Below are 21,353 nucleotides of genomic sequence, written 5' to 3' on the forward strand. Positions count from 1 at the left end.
TATTTATATATATATATGTATATATATATATATATATATATATATATATATATATTGCCACAGGCATGGAACTTTAGCCATGCCAATGCGAGTATGTGCCATGGTGTGAAAGAAGAAGAGGACGGTTGGTGTGCTCGTACTCTAACGTTCGGTTCGGCTCGACGTCCAGTGCTGCTCCTGTGAACAGACGTTGTGGTCGTTCTGTAATCACGTGACATTTTCTGGTGGAGGTGCTGGGTAGTGTTGTATGCACTGAAATCAGCAGCAAGGTCCCGACACTAGTCGCGACTTGGAAGAACCAGCTGACCTACGGCATAGCAGGCGACAACTAGGCCTACCTCCTGAATTCGGACCATTTCCCCAACTCGGCAGTACTATGGCTAGTGCGGGAGCGCAAACTCAAGAAACATCAACGCTGCATCCTCTATGGTTCTTCAACGTCCCGCGAACTCTGAAGCCGTTCCACGGTGACCCTTACGAGGACGTCGACGACTGGCTTGACGACTACAACCGTTGCGGCAGCGTCAACGAGTGGAACGAGCAGCGAAAGCTTCGGTACGTCTACTTTTATCTCGAGGACTCTGCGCGCACTTGGTTCGAAAATCATGAAGCCACTACGACAACCTGGTCAAAGTTTTGCAACCAGTTGCGAAATACCTTCCGAAGCTCTGACCGAAAGGAGCAAGCGGAACGGCTCCTCAATTCCCGAAACCAGCGTCCGAACGAGAGTGTTGCCATGTTTGTTGAGGACATGTCACGGCTGTTCAGGCAAGCCGACTCCTTAATGACGGAAGGGAAGAAGGTGCGTTTCCTAATGCGGGGAGTGAAAGAGCAGCTGTTCGCGGGACTAGTGCGGAACCCTCCCAGCCCTCTAGAGGATTTCCTCCGCGAAGCCACGACAATGGAGAGAATGCTAAGGCGGCGTTCGTACCAGTATGAGCGTCCTGGCAGTCTTTCGTCAGTGTAGTCGGCCCAGCCAACACCTGACGTCACCACTGTAAAAGACGTGACGGAGCTCGTGCGCAGTGTTGTGCGCAAGAAGCTGCAAAAGCTGCACCTGGTGTCTTCTTCGCCCCATGTTGCTGCTTTAACGGATGTCGTTCGCCAAAAGGTCCGACAGCTGGTGCACCCCGTGACGACTCTGAGTGCAGCCGAAGTCCAACCCATGACGGCCCCACATCCAGCCTAAGCTCCGCTATTAACGTACGCGGAAGCACTACGTACTCCTGCACCGGCTGTTGGCTATCCATCCCGTCCATTCACACTGCAGACGGCACCGTCGTTCAACTCGGGACCACCGCAGTACGGCAACCCACCCCTTACACGGAAATCCAGTGTATGGCGTGCTCCTGACAACCGGCCTCTATGTTATTACTGTGGTGAACCAGGTCACATCTACCGCGAGTGCCAACGATCCAAGCCAACGATCCTCGACCCTTCCGCGTCGCCAATCCCGCTCACCATCTCCACGGCGTTCCACGTCACCTGGCCAACAATCGACCTTTGCGGACGTCCTCGCAGGAAGATCGCCTAGATCCACAAGCCCGCGCCGGGAAAACTAAGAACAGCAACCTCTGGGGGTGAGGCCTCCGTTGATCGACCGTTACAAGACCCTCCCCCGACTTGTCTGCCGACATCCGACGACATTCTTTCATCGACGTGTGCCATCAACTACAAACGGGTCTCTGCTCGTATCTCTGTCCTTGCCGACAACCACCCGCTGACCGCTCTGGTAGATACGGGTGCCGATTATTCTGTTATAAGCACTGACCTCGCTGCACAGCTAAGAAAGGTAACGGCACCTTGGGGACATGGAACCAACCTCCGGACTGCGAGAGGTCACCTATTGACACCGCTAGGAATGTGCACTGCCCGCCTCTGAATTCGTGAGTCGACGTACACTGTTTCCTTCGTTGTATTGCGCGAATGCTCCCAAAACCTGATTCCCGGAAGGGATTTTCTCCGTTAGCATGGAGCCATTATTAACCTTCGCAACCTGCTCATAACGTTATCTAACGACCATACAGCCCTACGAAAGGATGCAGTTGCGCCGACCACAACACTTCGAATTGCTGACGACACCATCGCACTGCCGCCGCGAGCCAGTATGTTGGTAACTGTGGAGAGCGACTGTGACAACAAGAGTAGTGGCATCGCGGAAACTAACCTCTCGGTGCTCTTGGCTCAGCAGATTTGTGTCCCGCGTGCTATCGTCAAACTGAAACATCGGAGGACTCAGCTTCTGATCACAAATTTCGGCGGCCAGTACCAACACTTGGCAAAGCGAACAGCGATCACGAACTTTGAAGCCATTGATGACGAAGAATGTTCCACTATCACTCCGATTGCCACTGCTGCCGAAGGTAACACTGCATTAGCCAGTACAGTTGACGTGAATTGCCAGCTATCCTGTGCGCAGCAACAGCAGATACGCATGATTTTACGTACGTATAGTGATTGCTTTGCGTCAACCTCCAAAATGAAGCAGACCCCAACCGTGAAGCACCGTATTTTAACGGACCCTACCGAACGGCCTGTACGGCAGCACGCCTTCCGCGTCTCACAAAAAGAACAAGTGGCAATACGTTTTCAAGTGAAACAGATGCTCGACGACGACGTCATCCAACCCTCGAACAGTCAATGGGCGTCACCCGTCGTACTTGTTACAAAAAAAGACGGCACTCTTCGATTTTGCGTCGTTTACCGGAACATCAAGAAAGTGACGAAGAGAGACGTCTACTTTCTGCCACGCATAGATGATTCACTGGATCGACATCGACATGCCCGATATTTTTCGTCAATGGATTTACGCAGCGGCTACTGGCAGATCGAGGTCGATGAACGTGACAGGGAAAAAACAGCATTCATAACTCCCGATGGCCTCTACGAATTTAAAGTGTTACCATTTGGATTGTGCTCTGCACCGACAACATTCCAAAGGATGATGGACACCGTCCTGTCCGGTGTGAAGTGGGAATCCTGCCTCGTGTATTTAGACGACGTCGTTGTTTTTTCCAAAACATGTTAGCAACATTTACAACGACTTCAGTCCGTCTTCGTCGCTATTCGATCCGCAGGCCTATTGCTAAAACCGGAGAAGTGTCATTTCGGCTACAAAGAACTAAAGTTTCTCGGCCACCTTATCAGTCACGATGGCATTAGACCAGACCCAGAAAAGACCATGGCTGTTGCTGCATTTCCTCCACCTTCGAACAAACGAGATTTGCGCCGGTTTTTGGGTCTCAGCGCCTACTACAGGCGCTTTGTTCAGAGCTTTGCCGACATCGCTGAACCCCTGACCCGTTTAACGAAGGAGGATACTTTTTTCGTGTGGGGTCCAGAGCAGAGAGCCGCTTTTTCCCAGCTTCAGCAGTGCCTTCAGAGTGAACCCTTACTAGGGCACTTTGATAAAGATGCCACCACCGAAATTCACACTGACGCAAGCAACATTGGTCTTGGTGCAGTGCTCGTCCAGTGACAAGACGGCGCTGAACGTCCCATCGCCTGTGCTAGCCGCATTTTGTGATCTGCGGAAACTAACTACTCGACCACGTGGAAGGAATGTCTTGCTGTTATTAGGGCGATAACAAAGTTCTGACCGTATCTGTATGGCCGTCCATTCAGAGTAGTTACGGACCATCATGCCCTCTGTTGGCTGGCCAATCTCAAGGACCCTTCAGGGCACCTCGCGAAGTGGAGCTTACGCCTTCAATAATTTTTGGTTACAGTCGTCTACAAGTCGGGCCGCAGGCACACTGATGCTGATTGCCTTTCGCGCGCACCCCTCGCGACGACATCGAGGGACGATGATACCGATGGCCATTTTCTTTGTGCAGTCAGTGAATCTGACTTGGCCCAACAACAGTGGAATGATTCAGAGATCCAACAACTTATCAAATACCTTCAAGGTCACAGCTCGAGTCCACCATCGGCATTCACACGTTCAGGGTCATTTTGTCTCCGCAACGACATCGTCTACAAAAAGAACTTCCAACCTTATGCGACTGAGTACCTCCTCGTCGTTCCACCAGGGCTACGTGCTGACATTTTATCTGCCTGCCACGACGAGCCTTCCTCCGGCCACCTAGGATTCGCTCGTACCTTTGCCCGGATTCGGACTCGCTATTACTGGTCAAAGCTCACCCAGGATGTCAAGCATTACGTTAAAACGTGCAATCAATGCCAGCGCCGTAAAGCCCTGTCTGTGCGCCCTGCTGGTTTATTGCAGCCTGTTGCACCCCCGTCACAACCGTTTGAACGAATCGGCATGGACTTGCTTGGGCCCTTCCCGAAGTCACATGATGGCAACCGCTGGATCGTAGTTGCTACTGACTATTTAACGAGGTACTGTGAAACAAAAGCCCTACAACGAGGCACCGCCAATGAGGTTGCGTATTTTTTCATCAACAACGTCGTCCTCCGCCATGGAGCGCCAACAGTTCTTATCACTGACAGTGGAACAGCCTTTACAGCACAATTCATGCAAGACGTCACGAGACTTAGTGTAACAGCTCATCACAAAACAACTGCATACCATCCACAAACCAACGGTCTGACGGAGAGAATAAACAAGACGCTCGCTGACATGTTATCTATGTGTACGTCGACCGTCATCAAAAAAACTGGGATGCAATTTTGTCATACGTAACGTTAGCTTACAACACTGTGGTTCAAGAGACTACGGGTTTCACTCCCTTCCGGTTGCTTCACGGCCGAGAAGCAATTACGATGCTTGATGCCATGGTGTTGCCTGACACGACCGATATTACTACTGGTGCGAACGAATTTATCCGGCTCCCCGACGCGGCCCACCACCTTGCACTCGAGCGGATCCGAAAACAACAACGAATCGACTCGCAGAGGTACAACTCCCGTCATCGCCATGTTATTTAGCAACCCGGTGATCTGGTCTGGCTGTGGATCCCCGTTCGCAAAAGGGGCTGCTCGGAAAAGTTACTTCACTGCTACTTCGGTCCCTATAGAGTACTACGGCGCCTCACAGATGTCAACTGCGAAATCCTGCTTGAAGACACAGCTCAGCGATCTCAATGTTCCGAGCAGGCCGACATTGTTCGTGTGTCACGAATGAAGCCACACTACCCCCGAGGCACGTGACACTGTTTCATCATGCGTCTTTGTGCGTGTACGCGATTACTTTAACTTTTAATCGGCATTGGTCCGCGGGGTGGTACTTTTTTTTTCGAAGGGGGAGGGGGGGTAATGCCACAGGCATGGAACGAGGTTTAGCCATGCCAATGCGAGTATGTGCTATAGTGTGAAAGAAGAAGAGGACGATTGGTGTGCTCGCGCTCTAACGTGCGGCTCAGCTCGACGTCCAGTGCAACTCCTGTGAACAGACGTTGTGGTCGTTCTGTAATCACGTGACAATATATATATATATATATATATATATATATATATATATATATATATATATATATAATATACAGAGAGAGAGAGAGAGAGAGATAGAACGACGCCACAATTTCTTGCAGCCCGCAAAGGAATGCTCCGCATTTATAATCAGGTTTTGTGTGCTTCCGCTTCCTCTAGGGCGGTTTTCTTTAAGTGAGCTTCAACAAAATGTTTACACATGAACGTAAACGAGCTGGCCCAACTTGTCATCTTGCTTTTAGAGACTGTCGCATCGTAAAGCAGATTTGGTGACCGTTCTATCAAAGACGGTTAACAGACGACAGAACAGCAGTGCTACACAACTACTCCCACGTTAGGCTGGGCTAGCTTCAGCGTTAATGCGTTACTAACGAACGAACACTCAAGAAATATACATGTTTACACCAACAGTAAACAAACCTGGCTTTCCACAACACTTTATACTGATTATTTCTTGCGGTTTGGAAAGTTTTGGTTAAATTATCTGGCAACTTCTGCTTCAACGTAGCCCGCAGCGTACATGTATCAGCTTTGCAACTTTCTGTTCAACGTAATCACCTGGTCTTATTAATTGAAATTCGCCCACTTCAACTTGCCTATAGCTTTTCTCAGTGCTTTTAAGAATCGCATAACGCTGTACGCGGGTAGTGGCATGGGCCAAATGATTTGCTCTTCTATATCCGAGCAATCTGTTAAGATCGGCCTCTCGGCCTTGGCTCTGCTGGACGCGTGAGACGTTGAAGCAGAGCCTACCCTGATTTTTTACGGGTCAGTGCTCCCACAGATGCGCCATGAGCGGTGACAACATGAAAGCAGTTCTTCGAATTTTAAAGGGCTGTTGGCGCCCCTCTTAAAACTTTTTGAACATGGCTGACTGACTGAATGATCAGGAAGAGCTGTTGGCCACCAAGGCTGCTTGCTTTGTCGTGAAGGAGCCCTGAGCCAAGCGTCTCAGAATCGTTTGCGAGTGCATTTTTCACGTTCTGCATGGTGCTTTAATGCCGCTGTTCCCACAACCCATGGTCTGCTGGCGCCGCATACTCATACCAACAACATACTATGGAGACTAATTCAACGTAAGACACAAGGTCTTCGTGCTGTGCTGTGTCGTGCGTCGTGTGAAGTTTTTTCTCTCTCGCCATAGGACGCACTGCGCGTGGCTCTTCCCTTTCTTCTGAGATAAAAAGGAGGTGATAATTCACCTTCCCCTTTTCGGGTGGAGGTGAAGTTGGCAATTTTCAATGGACTGTCTTGGCCCGCATTGTTTTTTCCTGCAAAAATTCCTGGGAAGACCAGGACTTAAAATACCAGTGCTGAAACGGTCTCGGCAGGCTCCCTGAAGCTCCCATCTCGCTTCCACTGAGAGCTTCTATGATGCTACCACCATAATGTAACACGCTACCTGCATACGTTGTAAATAAAATTTCTGCTAACCGCACCGGCTCCTCTCTTCGACATCTCGCCAAGACTCTGGCTCGCTCCGCTCATCTGGACAGACCCCGCCCCGCCACGGTGGTCTAGTGGCTAAGGTACTCGGCTGTTGACCCGCAGGCTGCGGGTTCGAATCCCGGCCGCGGTGGCTGCATTTTCGATGGAGGCGGAAGTGTTGTAGGCCCGTGTGGTCAGATTTGGGTGCACGTTAAAAAACCCCAGGTGGTCGAAATCTCCGGAGCCCTCCACTACGGCGTCTCTCATAACCATATGGTGATTTTGGGACGTTAAACCTCACATATCAATCAACCAATCAATCTGGGCAGACCCCCGACTACATCAATTGGTGGCAGCGGTGGGTTGCTGCTGATAATTGAAACACAACAAATACCTAATTGGCCGGCGCTGGCCTCGTTATTTTCGAACGTTTGTTGATAGGTGGCAGCACAATACAAGCCGTTTGCTTCTAAACCGGTTTGAGAGTTAATTCACGAGGAGCGAGTGGCACTTGATGTCCCCTCATGCCTTCGTAAGTTACTTTGATTGTTTGCAAAGATTAGTATCCCAGAACAGGGTTAAAATAAACACATAGTCTGTCTTGTGTTATGCGTGTAGCGGCTACGACAAAGAACGCCATGTGCCACTAACAAGCTCAAGCGGAAACAGCGAAGGGAAATGGTTAGATTGATGAAACTTGCAGCCATGACGGAAAATCACCCCTATCGGCAAACTTCTGTCCTTCACACACACCTTGCGAACGGCATTGTTCGATAAATTTTCACAACGTTGGATAACTAGTAGAATGCATCCGTGTCCATTCTTTTCTATATTCATATATCGGTCATGCTGATCGAACTTGCAACATTCGACTGAAGTTAATCTCGAACGAGTAGAGCTTGAGCACGGCCGTGATACTGACACTTCTGAATTAGAAGTTTAATGCTTTTGTTGCAATGAAGACGCAAATACGTATTCTCGCTTGCGCAAATAATGTCGACGGCATAGTACGATTGCTTACCACCACGTTAAACATGCGGTCCTGGACAGCAACGATCATGATACTCACTATAGGGGCAATGCTTGACGCATTTTAAGTTTTTTTTTAATTTACAGGTTAGGCAGGCCTATACTTAGGCACTAGAAGGAGGGGCAACACCATAAAAAAAAGAAAGTTGTACATTGTCACAGCACATAATCAGGTGACTTATAGAGCTCTTAGCCAGCAGTGTTACGGCAGGTAAAAAGTGAACTAAACACTTATACGAAGCAAAAGTTTACTATTTATCACTCGGGCATTGCCAACATATCACATTCATGCATAATTCAAAACAAAACTGGTCAAAAAAATCTTTAGGTTGTTTTTAACTATCTTTGGATTGAAAAGCACTTATAATTGGTAAGTATTTTCAGTCGGCAATATTCCTGGAGAAAAAACCATTTTTGAAAGCAGTAGTACAAGCAAAAGCAGGCTACAGTAAATATTCATGGTTATTTCTTGGTTTTCTAGACGTTCTCCGCAGTCGGGCCAGCTTGTAACTTTGCCGGATAGAACTTAGTGTAGAAACTTTAACCGATTATGTTCCTCCGAGATTAGAATGTTTGGAGGTCATCAGGTTGTCCTATTTGTGTTGGTGAGTCATTTTTTATATTTGCTAAAAATAATTCCGACCCCCTTTCATCGAAGTTTTTCAAGCAAGTCAACATCTTTTATAGATCGAGGGTGCCAAGCAACCGAGGCTTTCATACATTACAAACGCTAAATGCCAATAATCTGGTCTCCTTAGTAAATAATGGAAGGTTTCTTTTGAAAAACCACACTTTTTTAAGTGCATACATGCATACACTTGCAATGTGATCTGAACATGCAAGTGTTTTTGTCAATCTGACTCCAAAGTATTTGTATTTTTCTACATATTTGAGTGGGTTATTGCGAAGACACTAATTGTACAGGCTGGGAGCTCGCTCTCTTGTTATCCTCAGAAAAACTTTTTTTGCCACTATTAAGTCCCATGCCCCAGTTTTAGAACCATTCACCCATACTTTTCACAGACTGCTAAAGTAACATGTGGTCTTTCACACAACGTATAATTTTGAAAACAACACAATCGTCTGAAAATAATCGAATAGATATGACCTCATGTACGACAACTAAATCACAATAAATAAAGAGTAATAAGGGGCCTAACACACTACCTCGTGGCACCGGAAAAAACACGCAGAGAAGAAGAAGCACAATGCCCGAGCTCAACCAGTTGACTTGGGTTTTACTATGGTAAGCCTGTCTACTGTGGCAAATTCGCCAGTGGATTTTCTGTGGTAAATCAGTCAGGCAGGCCTGGTACGTACTGCCTTTGAGTGAAGCTCAGTGTATCCGTCAATTCTTGTTCGTGCAGTTTTCTTGTAGCACACTCAAGATATCGCGAAGGATCTTTTGCGCATAGTAAGAGAGCGGAATTGTATCCTCTCAAACAGCCGCAAATAATTGCGCTGCGAGTGTTTAGCACTTTGCTTTGTTTGGTACAGTATTTAGGTCTCACATCCACTTAAGCGGAGCTCATGACTTTATTGGGTGAAAGTGGCGCAGCCAATACGTCCTCTGTTTGTATGCTAACAGACTGGTTGACCTTCTTCCGGCGTTATGTCGAATCGCAGTGTGCGCCACCTATATTTTGTGGGTAATGTAGTTTTCTGCTGTTGTTGCTGCTCTGCCACTTTTAAATTTTTTCTGATGTTTTACTTGACTTCATGTCACGCAGAGATGATAATGACAGCTAGTAAAGTCATCAGGAAAATGCTTTTAGCACACAAAAAGCCACCGTTTTTTTAAAGTGCTTGAAATAAACATCAAGCCATTTCCATTCCTTTCAAATATGCAAGAACGCTTGTTCGCCTGAGGTGGCCAAGTCAACAGGCTTCGCACGGAATTGCGGCTTCTTCTAGAGGCTGCGCCTCCAGCCGGCTGCCAGTAAAGCCTGCTTCTTCGTGGAGCATTTTTGTCAGTCTGCCAATTTTATCTGTGAGTCCGCCGCGTGCTGTACATTTTAGTGTGGTGATTGAGTGCTCTTGTGTGTTTTTTGTCAAACTCACAATTATAACATCCGACCAACATGCCTATTTGTCCCCGAAGTTTATCTTTGGTTACAGTGCTCGACTGCTGACGCGACGGTCGATGGTTCGATCTTTGCCAGGGGTCACAATTCAGGGAAGGCTAAATGGCAATCTTACGCATGATGTACGCTCCAAATACCGAGTTCATGTACTGTGCTATGTCACCGCTTCTTCAAAGAACACCTGATGGTCAATATATTGGAAGCCTTTGACTTCGCGGCATCTCTCACGGTGTCGCTGCTTTATACGTACTCTTCGTTTTATTTACCTGCGTGCTTCCCTGGGGACATTTTATGCTTACATCTACACCCGTTCTTTGTAAAGCCAGCTATTATAGTTACTTTACTGTGCGTATTCGCTTCCATCCCTTTTATCATGCAATGGGAATATCAAGCATCATCAAGTGCATTCGGAAATTTTCTCGATTTGAATTATTACTAGGATTTACCGCGTCTCCAGGAAATACTTCAGAAACTTTTATTAACCGCTCATTTTTTAGTTTTAATAATGCATATGTAAACTAAGATCCTCAAACAGGAATTAGTGGCTGTAACATTTACTGATTATTCTGCAAAAAAACCATTTTCCAAATGTATCCTGAGCCTCAGCAAGGAGGAGGAGGAAGAAAAAACCTTTATTGATGCTGGCTGTGCCAGATAGCCCTTATCCCCACCGGGCTGGTTGACATCCCTAGTCCGGGACGTCATTAGTCGAGGCCGCCAACCAAGCCCACTGGACTAGAATTCGCTGTTCCTCTAGTGTGGAGCTATTGAGTAGGGTCGTCTCCCAGTCCTCTTTGGTGGGGTTGGGAAAGGGGGTTAATTTTGGGTTCATTTGGCAGGCCCAGACCATATGGTAACTGTTTGCCACTTCCCCACAGTACTGGCACTGCCCATTTATTTTTGGGTCGTAATATTTGAGTATGGCTGGACAGAGCAGCGTATTTGTCTGTAAGCGCCGCAGGATGCGCTCCTCCGTTTTCGAGAGTCCCTTCGCTGGTGCGGGATACAAGCGGCCTTGCTCAATGTAGTATTCTTTGATTTCTTGAAACCGTGTTAAAGGTGTGGGACGTTCAGGTCTATCAGGGGAACGGGGAGTTTCCCGGGAAGTAAGCACGCGGGCCGCTGCATGTGCAGCCTCGTTACCCTGTAGACCCTGAGGTCCCGGAGTCCATATAAGACGTTTTGGGGTAGGATCGCGGTTCCTGATGCTGAATTTTAAAAGTCTATTAGCCAATGGAGAGATTTCGCCTGCAAGATGGCTCTCGCAGGCTCTTCGAGAATCTGTAACTATCTGTTTTGAGTTTGGATGGGATACTGCCAGTGCAATGGCCACCTCCTCCGCCTTACTTGAGCTTGTGGCTTTGAAATTGAGGCCGTCCACCTGCGTTCCTTGATGTATTACCGCCGCCGTCTAGTATCCCCTAGGTGACGGCCCGGCCACATCTACGTAATAGACCCCATTACGCAAAGTACTTCATGAATTACAAAACAGCTGCTATTGTTTTGTGCAGGAGAATTGTGGAGTCAGAGTACCAGCACGTTGTGTACAATGAATTCTTGCCTGCTGTACTGGGCGACCAGTTCATCGAAGCCAATGGACTCCTGCCGCTACCTGCTGGTTTCACGCAGTACGACAATACCGTGGACGCAACATCAATCAACGAATTTGCCAACACTGCCTTCCGCTTTATGCACTCGAACATCGATGGCACATTCCATCGGTATATATTTTCGTGTTTATTTCTGTACTCATAGCATCAAGTACATTGCCGCAAAACGTTTCACAGGGGCTGAGAACAACTACTTACATTGCTTTCAGAAACGATAGTGTTTTCATTCTGAATTGCGTCAGCAAATGTTTGACAACTGCCTTGATGAGCTTACTTGACTTCAGTAATCACACACTGCTAGTGTATGTATACCAATACAAACAAAAGTATTCATAATTGTTTTGTCGTTTGGATATATATGCCACAATTCCAGAACGAGTGCAAGAAGCAGACGTTATCGCTCGACCCACAGCATGATCATATCACCAAATGGGACCGTATAGGCCAGTTGCGTTGTTGAGCACACTTGCTGCATTTAAATATGTAGCATTCATCTACCAGAATTGGCATGTGTGCATATTTACGTCTAGAATGTTATTTATAGTTTTATCATTCGTATTCCTATTTTTTGCTATGTGTTTGCTGGCTAGAGTACCCTGCAAATACCGAACATTGCCCACTAGCTCTCCACGATGGAGCGAATTATTTTGAACCATATGCAGAGTACTTATCTTCCATGAGAACAGATAAGACTCATGAAAGCAACCCAACGCTTCTTCTCTAAAAAAAAAGGTCAAAGGATGGTTGTCACAGGATGATTTTTTTCGGGTACTCGCTTGACCTCTTTTAAAAGGTACACGCAGAAAAAATTACAGCATATCCCTGGAGTGAATGATGATGAGTGGTGTGAAGCGTCCATCGGTTTTTTCATGCTTCCGTCCGTTCATTCACTCTTGCTTCTTTTCATCCATGCGTCCGTCTGTTCATCCGCCCATGCGTCCGTACGTTCGTTCTTCTGTCTGTCCGTGCATAGATGCGTCAGTCAATTCATACATCCTTCGTCCATCTTGCAGTTAGTACGTCCGTGCGTTCGTCCGGTCTGCCTGTTTCTGTGTCTGTCCGTGCGTCCGACCATTTATTTGTCCGTCTATCTGTCCGTGCATCCATTCACCTAGTGAACACTCCAAGTACCGTCATCCCGCATCTTTTTTCTCTTATATTCGTCACATACAAGGATGGCCACCCAGAAGACATTCGAAGGATTAAACAAGAGGTGGCTCGTACTACAAACAAGGGATGAACAGCTCACGGCATCAGGAGCTTCGCCCCTGAAAGCTATGGAGCATCTCCTCGAAGGGAGCCCAGATGGGTTGCCAAGCAGTAGCATTGCGCACGGCGTTGAAACGGTTGAAACGGGCGTCGAGGTGTCGACGCAGGTACTTGAAGAATAGTTTGAAGTGAATTTCGGTGTAGTATTTACTTGTGTGGGCATTTGTTTTAAACGCAAAGATACGATAGGCGGGAAGCTTTGAAGACGCTTGCGCTGGGCTTCTTCGGCTCCCGTTCCGTCAGTGTTACCCACACCCCGTCTGTATTCTTGAACGTGATCCGTGTTCTTGACTCGCACCTCATCGATGTTCCTGGCCTTCGGCTGCCGAAGCTTGCGTTCAGCTTGCCTGACTCGCGCCTCGTCGGTGTTGACGTCGCCATTCGCGATTGGCTTCTCAAACCCTCGCTACGTGAGCGACTGACGGGAAAAGTACGCGCACACTAGCCGGAAGTGTGCGGTGATGGCTTCTCACCCGGCATCGCGATCATCTGGCAAGCAGCGGCGCGCTGTCCACATTTTTGGCGCCACGAGATGCTCAAGGTGCGTGGTGCGCCCGCAACCGCCAGCTTGTGGCTTCTCGATGACAGACGGGGCGAAGTAGCATGGTTGAGACGATGCGGGTAAGATTAGTGGGCTTGAGCATTGCGAGCAGTGGAAAGGGTGAAGCGAGAGAGAGCTGACACGCGATGAGCGCGTGGCAGGTGAGGGAGAGAGGGAGAGAAACATCACCGTGCCCTTCACATCACTTCCTTTTTTTTACTCTAAAGAACCTGGTGGGAGGGTATTAGATAAGGCGCGGGTTAACAAATGGAAGTTACAGAGAGTGATCTTCCGACAAACGATATGCATTTGTTTTGTGCAAAAGTTGATGAACACGTGATAGCTACAATGTCACGAGAAGGTCATTCCAGTCCACTGCTATGCGAAGAAAAATTAGGCAGCAAAAGTAGTAGTGCGAGCACGTGCACATGCCATTGAATAAGGATGGGTCATGTGGTGAGATAAGCGCTTTGGTAGGATGATGTAAAGTGCTTGATTGAGGGAACTGCGAAAAAATTCGTGAATAAAACGGAGGCTGGTGATGCGGCGACGCACAGAAAAATTAGCAACATCAATGTCACGTTTAAGGATGATATGCTTATGTCGTATGAATACGAAGAATGACTGAACCTAGTGGCACGTTTCTGTACAGATTCTGTTTCGTTTATAAGGTATATCTGGTGCGGCTCCAGATGGGCGCTGCATATTCTAGGTTAGGTCTGATGAGTGATTTAAAGGCCAGAAGTTTTATGTCTAGTGAGGCGTGACGCAAATGACGGTTTAGGAAACCGAGGGTTCTGTTCGCGGATAATATGATGTTGTTTATGTGTGCGTCCCAGGAAAGGTCAGATGATGAGGTATACATGACTGAACTTGTTCAATAGTGGAATGAGAGATTAGGTATGAGAATGATAAAGGATTACGCTGCCGTTGAAATAAGCGAAGTTTGCATTTAGTGGGAATATTCTTCATTAACTAAAGATCGCACCACTGTTGCACTAAATTAGGATCCTGTTGGAGTGCAGTTGGATCAGAAATGTTAGTAACTGTGTGATATATGACACAGTCGTCGGCAAATAAATAGATAAGGGAAGATGCATGAACGGGAAGATCGTTAATATATATTAGGAAGAAGATGGGTGCGAGTACATACCCTTGGGGGACGCCAGATATTACTGAGAGGAAGCTAGAACAGGTATTTTTAATGAAGACAAGCTGGAAGTGGTTAGTAAGAAATTGTTTGATCCACGCAAGAATGTTGGGGTGCAGGTTCAGCCGGGCACGTTTTAACAGTAGGCGTTTGTGTGCTACCTTCTCAAAGGCTTTTGCGAAGTCGAGAAAGATTGCATTGGTCTGGCAATGACGGTCGATGGTAGAATGTAGATCATGAATAAATATAGCAAGTTGGGTTTCACAAGATAATGATTTACGAAATTCGTGCTGGGAAGAATGAAAATAAATTGTTAGTGTCAAGAAAGGGCATTAGGTGAGAGTATATGACATGTTCCATGATTTTGCAAAGGATGCTTGTTAGGGCGATTGGTCGATAATTTAGGGGGATACTCTGTTACCTGATTTGTGGACTGAAATGGCCTTTCTCTCCTTCCAGTCATATGGTAAAAAATTCCTGTTTAGAGTGACAATGAGAACATCATCGAAAAGTACAGTGCAATCACTTTTTTAGTATGTTTTAACAATTTGGAGTTAATATTGTCTACGGAAGCCGATGAATAAAGTTTTATTTTGTCAATGAGTGATGAAATACCACCAACGGAAAACACAACAGGCTCCATCACTCGTAATGTCGTAGTAGGTGGCGTAGGAAACGGTACATTAACTTCTTTAGTGAACACGGATGAGAACGTGTTGTTAAAGGTATCGCCACAAACAGTGTCGCTTACTGTTTCCTCTTTATCGTTTGTAAGCGTGATATCTCGTGTTAGTTGCGGGTTTATGATTTCCCAGAATTTTCTAGGGTTAGATTTCAGAATTTTATTTAAAACATTGTGATATAATGTCTGTTTTGCATTTGAAATTTCAGCATAAAAAGCGTCTTCCGCAGCATAGTACTTGCCCCATGCGCACGCATTACTATTATACTTCGCAGCTCAAAAGAGGCGCTTTCTTTTATTTTCGAGTGTTTTCAAGCTTTTGGGAAACCATGGTTTATTTCTATTGGCAGGAAAGCCCACTGTAGGGAAGAATCTATTAGTCAAGTCAGTTATCTTGCCCTTAAGCATTAGCCATCTGTGATTAGGAAAACAGGAACTGAGATTGAACTCAAAGTGTGGCACGAGATCTCGTAATTCACATAAATATTTCATATTTACCCTTAAACATGTGAATTATTTTGCGCAAAATTGGGCTTATTTTAGGGGTGAAGTTAAATATGGTATGAATAACTTTGTGATCACTGATTTAACGTAAGTAGGCAATACATTTTAAGTTTTCGGGGCTATTCGTTATTACCAGGTATAAAAAGCCTGAGGATTCACTAGTGACGCATGTTGGTTCGGTTACCTGTTGGATGAGATTAAAGTTGAGGCAAACATCAACAAATTTTCTTGCTGCAGTATTTCCGGAGATTGGTAAAGCCTGATTAAGCGAATAATTGGAGGGAAGGTATAATCCCCATAAATAATAATACCTACGTTAGGATAATCATTAGTAAGCTGGGATAATATTTTGTTCAGTTCGCGGGCGAAGTCTGGATCAGTTCGTGGGGGTCTATAGCATACGCCAAATAATATTTCTTCGGGAGGGGCACGGCATATTACCCATAATGATTCTAGTTTGCAAAGATGTGTTGATTAGAGAGCATGATATCTGTTTTTAGTGGCGATGAGTAAGCCTCCAACACGTGCATTTTTGTGGTCGTAACGAAAGACGTTAAAGTTTAGCAGTCGGCCAGTACCTCTGTATCTGATATATCGTCACTGAGCAATGTTTTTGTTAGTATTAGTACACTAGTGCCGCATGATTGATTAAATTAGGCAGGGGCACGCACTTGGGAAGAAGACTACGTGTGTTAGTATAAAGTACAGAAAATGACAGGTTTGCTCTTGCGTTTGTACGGGGTTGATGGCGTGCTTGCTGACGGCGACATGATCCCTACGATATGACTCTGACAATTCCTGCCGCACTGTCAAAAATATATCGCTGCGCTCCAATGTGCTGGGTGTTGAAGCGTAATGAAAATGATACGAATTTGCTCCTAGCGAAGGTAACTAGCTGTTTTCGTGCAGTTCAAACTGGACGCGTGAGATCTTCACCAATGCTGATATTAGTGCCGTTTAGTTTTGGGCTGTTCGAAAGGATAGACTCTTTAGTTATGAAGAATGAAACCTTTACGATAATGGGTTGTTTTCGGTTAGTGCTTGGACCTCCTAGACGATATGCACGCTCTATATCTTTAGTCTCGACTGTAAGACCCAAGCTTTCGAGACATGATTGTTTGCTCTGATTGAGCATAAGTTTCCTTCAGTTATGTGTCGGGAAACCCATAAAATATTAGGTTGTTGCTTCGAGAACGGTTCTCGAGGTCGTCAAGGTGCTCTTCAATGTCACACATATGATGGGTTATAGTTGACCGGTCTTAGAGTTGAGGGCGTCAACGTCGGTTCAGAGAGCTAGAAGAGTTTAGCAATGTTTTTCTAAATCTGCGAGGTGGGTGCTTAGATTAGCGATAGTGTTGTTTTACTTGTTAGCTGGGTTTTGAGGCTCTGCATCTTAGGTATTAGTGTGGCCTGGCCGCCAGGCAACTTTCTCAGTTCATCGAGGATGATTTTGTCTGGACCGGGGTTTGCCTCTACATACCCCGACAGCAGTGGCAAGGCGCGTATGAAATCGATACGTTCAGAAACAAGTAAAAGGCTACACTGTGGGCTTGGTAGCTGTGCCAAAAAGTAATCACTTGATTCTTTAGTAAGTCCTTGATACGAGCTACTAACCTGCATGATCAGGATGAGCGGGTTAGTGGTCTGTGAACTGGCACAGCCACAGATCCCACAGTGCCCGGTGGTTGCTGCTTTTTAGGTTGCGCATAAGATGTTGTCGACGGTGATAGGGATGCTGGATTCGTTTCGATGATCCACAGCGCTGCTGAATGTCCTGAAGCATGGGCGACAGGCAGGATGCAAACACAAGGTTCGCTCCGTTGCCAGAAGGCCCGAAGTTTCCCGGGGTGGCAGACGAGGCTGTCAGAAAGGCAGACACGAGCAGGTTGGTGATGATGCGGGCAGAAATCTGCTAGATCAGGATGAACGGGTAAACGGTCTGTGAACTAGCACAGCCGCGGAACCCACCCAGGAGGGGCTGAGATACTTCTATGAGGGCCTGAACTACTTGTGACCACTCCGATACCTGCGTGAAGGGGAGTTGTGCGGATGGAGGGACAGCGTCACGCAGTTTAGTCAAAAGGCTGTTTCTCATCTGAAAGAGAGGTTCCCTTTCCAGAGGAAACACAGAACTGTCGTGAAACACGTTTAGATTGGCTTCTGTGTTGAAGGTGCTGCCTAATACGCCAAATACATCGGGAATTTTCGGTTCTGCGCCGTTGTGGCGACCTCACTCGTACGGCCCAGTTCTGACGTGTCACATGTAGCTGCCAGCGCTGCACCTTCGCCAGACCCTTTATCACTGTGACGGGAAAAATACCGCGACCGTCTTACCCGCCGCCAGGAAGGTTGGAGCGCGGTTAGTGTTGCGGCGATGCAGTGTTGATTTTACACAGAGGCACGCTTGTTTTGCATTTTGCGTGTATTCTGCAGCTTCGAATGAAGCATGCCATCGTTCTTTATTTGAGTAAAAAATAAATAGCGCCAATTTGCGTTGCCTACACTTGCAAGCAAGTGGGTTACCACTATAGGAAATGAGAGCAGCGCTGCATTTAGGCATCAGCTCGTGGCACTTGCCAAAATTGAAGCACTTCTTAGCAATCTTCTGCACTTTTTAAGGATCTATCTATCTATCTATCTATCTACCTATCTATCTATCCATTCAGATTTCTTCCAATGACTGCATGCTTTTTTGGTCATTTTATCTACAGGATCTCTACCACAATTTTTATGCCACAGCATGAGTGCATGACAATTATAAGTGACAGGTACTAACCTTAAAATCTTACGTGCAGTATGTGTGTACCATCTTATTTGTAACATAAGAGGATATATTAACCCGACGCAGCATCTTCATGGGCATTCATCAGGCGCAACTGCTCCGAAACCATGTCATACAATACCGAAAGCTTCAGTCTATGCTTAAGTCACTTGCCTATCATGCAACGTCTCATATCGGGAATAACCTGCATGCTCCAAGAGGCCTTGACTCATTAAACATCACATGTATTGGCTGAGTAAAAACTACGCATTCACAGAGAAGCCGCACAGTGCCACTTTCCAAACGGAATTGAAGACGGCCGTCTTCGCCTAAACGACTTGCTACAAGAGGCCGCTTTCTTTCTACGCCACCGCATAATCAGCTATGGGATAAGCACTCATAGACGCATGTTCCGCGCTCATTGCCCGTCTTTTTTGTGATTCAGTTGCCCACTTAAAACATCTGTACTTCCGTGCGATACTTGGGTGTTACCTGTTGACTGTGTAATCAATCGCGTCAGAGCAGGCAGTGAGTTTTCCTTCTATCAAAATAAGATATGCAAAGATGCGCAGGCCTTCTAAGGAATAGGAAACTTCTTATGATGGCTACCCGTGGCAGCAACTGTCTCCACAGGGCATGACTTTTTTTTACTTAGCTTGAGCGTTTCTGCGCAGTTGTTGCCCGGTGCTTACGCGACTGGACGTGACTTCATGACAGACGGCGCGTAGCGATGTTCGACTTGCCGCGAGTGCTATGTAGACGCGTAGCTGCTACCCGGGCAGACGCGTGCCTTGACAAAATGTTACTCCAACTATGTGAGACGAGTGGTTGCTAGGCAAAGGCGCATCGAGATTATTTTGAGATAGAGTCTGAGACGTTACAGCTAGCTTCAGTAGTTTCGCTGTGAGAACAAAAAAGGCAGATCCCACTTACAGTGGGAATCGATGATAGGTGAAGAACGAAAGAGGAAGGTTGATATGTCACATTGAAATCAGCCTAACATTACGAGGCGGATAGATTAAACACGCAGTAAAAACACAGGCGTACACAGTAAACACAACAAGAAATTTTATGCGCACTCACGCAACCTTATCTAGAAGCAAGTATGTTCTTCATGGTCGTGCCCAGCCGCGGTGGTCTAGTGGCTAAGGTGCTCGCCTGCTGACCCGCAGGTCGCTGGATTGAATCCGGGCTGAGGCGGCTTATTGATTGATTGATATGTGGGGTTTAACGTCCCAAAACCACTATATGATTATGAGAGACGCCGTAGTGGAGGGCTCCGGAAATTTAGACCACCTGGGGTTCTTTAACATGCACCCAAATCTGAGTACACGGGCCTACAACATTTCCGCCTTCATCGGAAATGCAGCCGCCGCAGCCGGGATTCGAACCCGCGCCCTGCGGGTCAGCAGCCGAGTACCTTAGCCACTAGACAACCGCGGCGGGGCGGGCTGAGGCGGCTGCATTTTCGACGGAGGCGCAAATGTTGTAGGTCCGTGTGCTCAGATTTGGGTGCACGTTAAAGAACCCCGGGTGGCCTAAATTCCTGAAGCCCTTCGCTACGGCATCTCTCATAATCATATAGTGGTTTCGGGACGTTAAGCTCACATATAAATCAAGCAATCTTTAGTGTCGCGAAATGATGGCTCCATTATCGCTTGCAATACCAGCACCAGCAGGCGTAGGCATGCATATTATGCCACATATGACTTCCATAACGTGATCTTCAAGTTTACGTCTGGCGCTCATATTTCTCGACCATTCCCGTTTCATGATACTAAGTTTGGTATACTTGAAGCTAGCAAAACGGCCACAGGCTTATCATGAGCATGGTATGTAGCCATGTTCTTACGCGACACGCACGTCATGATTGTCATGCTTGCACCAGTCATGTACATTCGCCATCTGTTTAAGTCAGGTGACATCAAATTTGGTACATTTGAAGCTAGAAAAACGACTATGAGCGCATTATGAGCGTGGCACGTAGACATGTCCTTACATGACACCCGTGTCATGATTATCATGTTTGCACCAGTGATATACCTTCACTATACATTCACGGCACGTAATAACAAATTTGGCAAGGAATAACCAGTTCGCTGGCCAGGCTAGTGAAACGGCCCCAAGCTCATCATGATGTTGTCATGTAGTCATGCTTTACATGGCACGCATGCGATGATTATCACGTTTAGACATGTCGTTTAGCTTAGTCTTCTAACCACGTCGCTCAAGACCAAATTTAGTGTATAGGAAGCTAGAGAAACGGCCGCAGGCACGCTAAGAGCGTTACATTTGGTCATGTTGTACATGACACGCATACCATGATTATCATGTTTGAACGTACCATTTGACTTGGTCGTAAATTCATTTTACATTATACCAGTTTTGGTTTAGGTCTATAGTGAAACGGCCACGAGCGCATCATGAGCATGGTATATAGTCATGATCTTAGATAACACGTGTCTCATGATTATCATGTTTGGACATGTAATTTACCTTCGCCTTTCATTCACGTCTCGTAATACCAAATTTGGCATATGTCAAGCTAGCGAAACAACTACGAGCGCACCACGAGCGTGGCGTGTTCTCATGACTTTACATGACACGCATGTCGAGCGTGGCGTGTTCTCATGACTTTACATGACAAACATGTCAACTCCATGTTAGCGCCTATCACTTATGTTCGCCATGAAGTCATGTCACCTCATACCAGTTTTGAAATATGTGACGTGAACGAAACCAAGGTGCAGCGAAACCGCGACATGTAAGTCGCGATATTCATGATATTGTTACGGGGAAGATTTATTCGCCGAGAGCTGGTCTTAATAACACTTAGAGAGCGCACAGTCAAGCAGGCAATGGGGGAAGCTCGAGAGTCCAACCCACAACAACCACGGTGTC

Source organism: Rhipicephalus microplus, chromosome 8 (assembly GCF_043290135.1).
Source record: "Rhipicephalus microplus isolate Deutch F79 chromosome 8, USDA_Rmic, whole genome shotgun sequence".
Taxonomy (NCBI): Eukaryota; Metazoa; Arthropoda; class Arachnida; order Ixodida; family Ixodidae; genus Rhipicephalus; species Rhipicephalus microplus.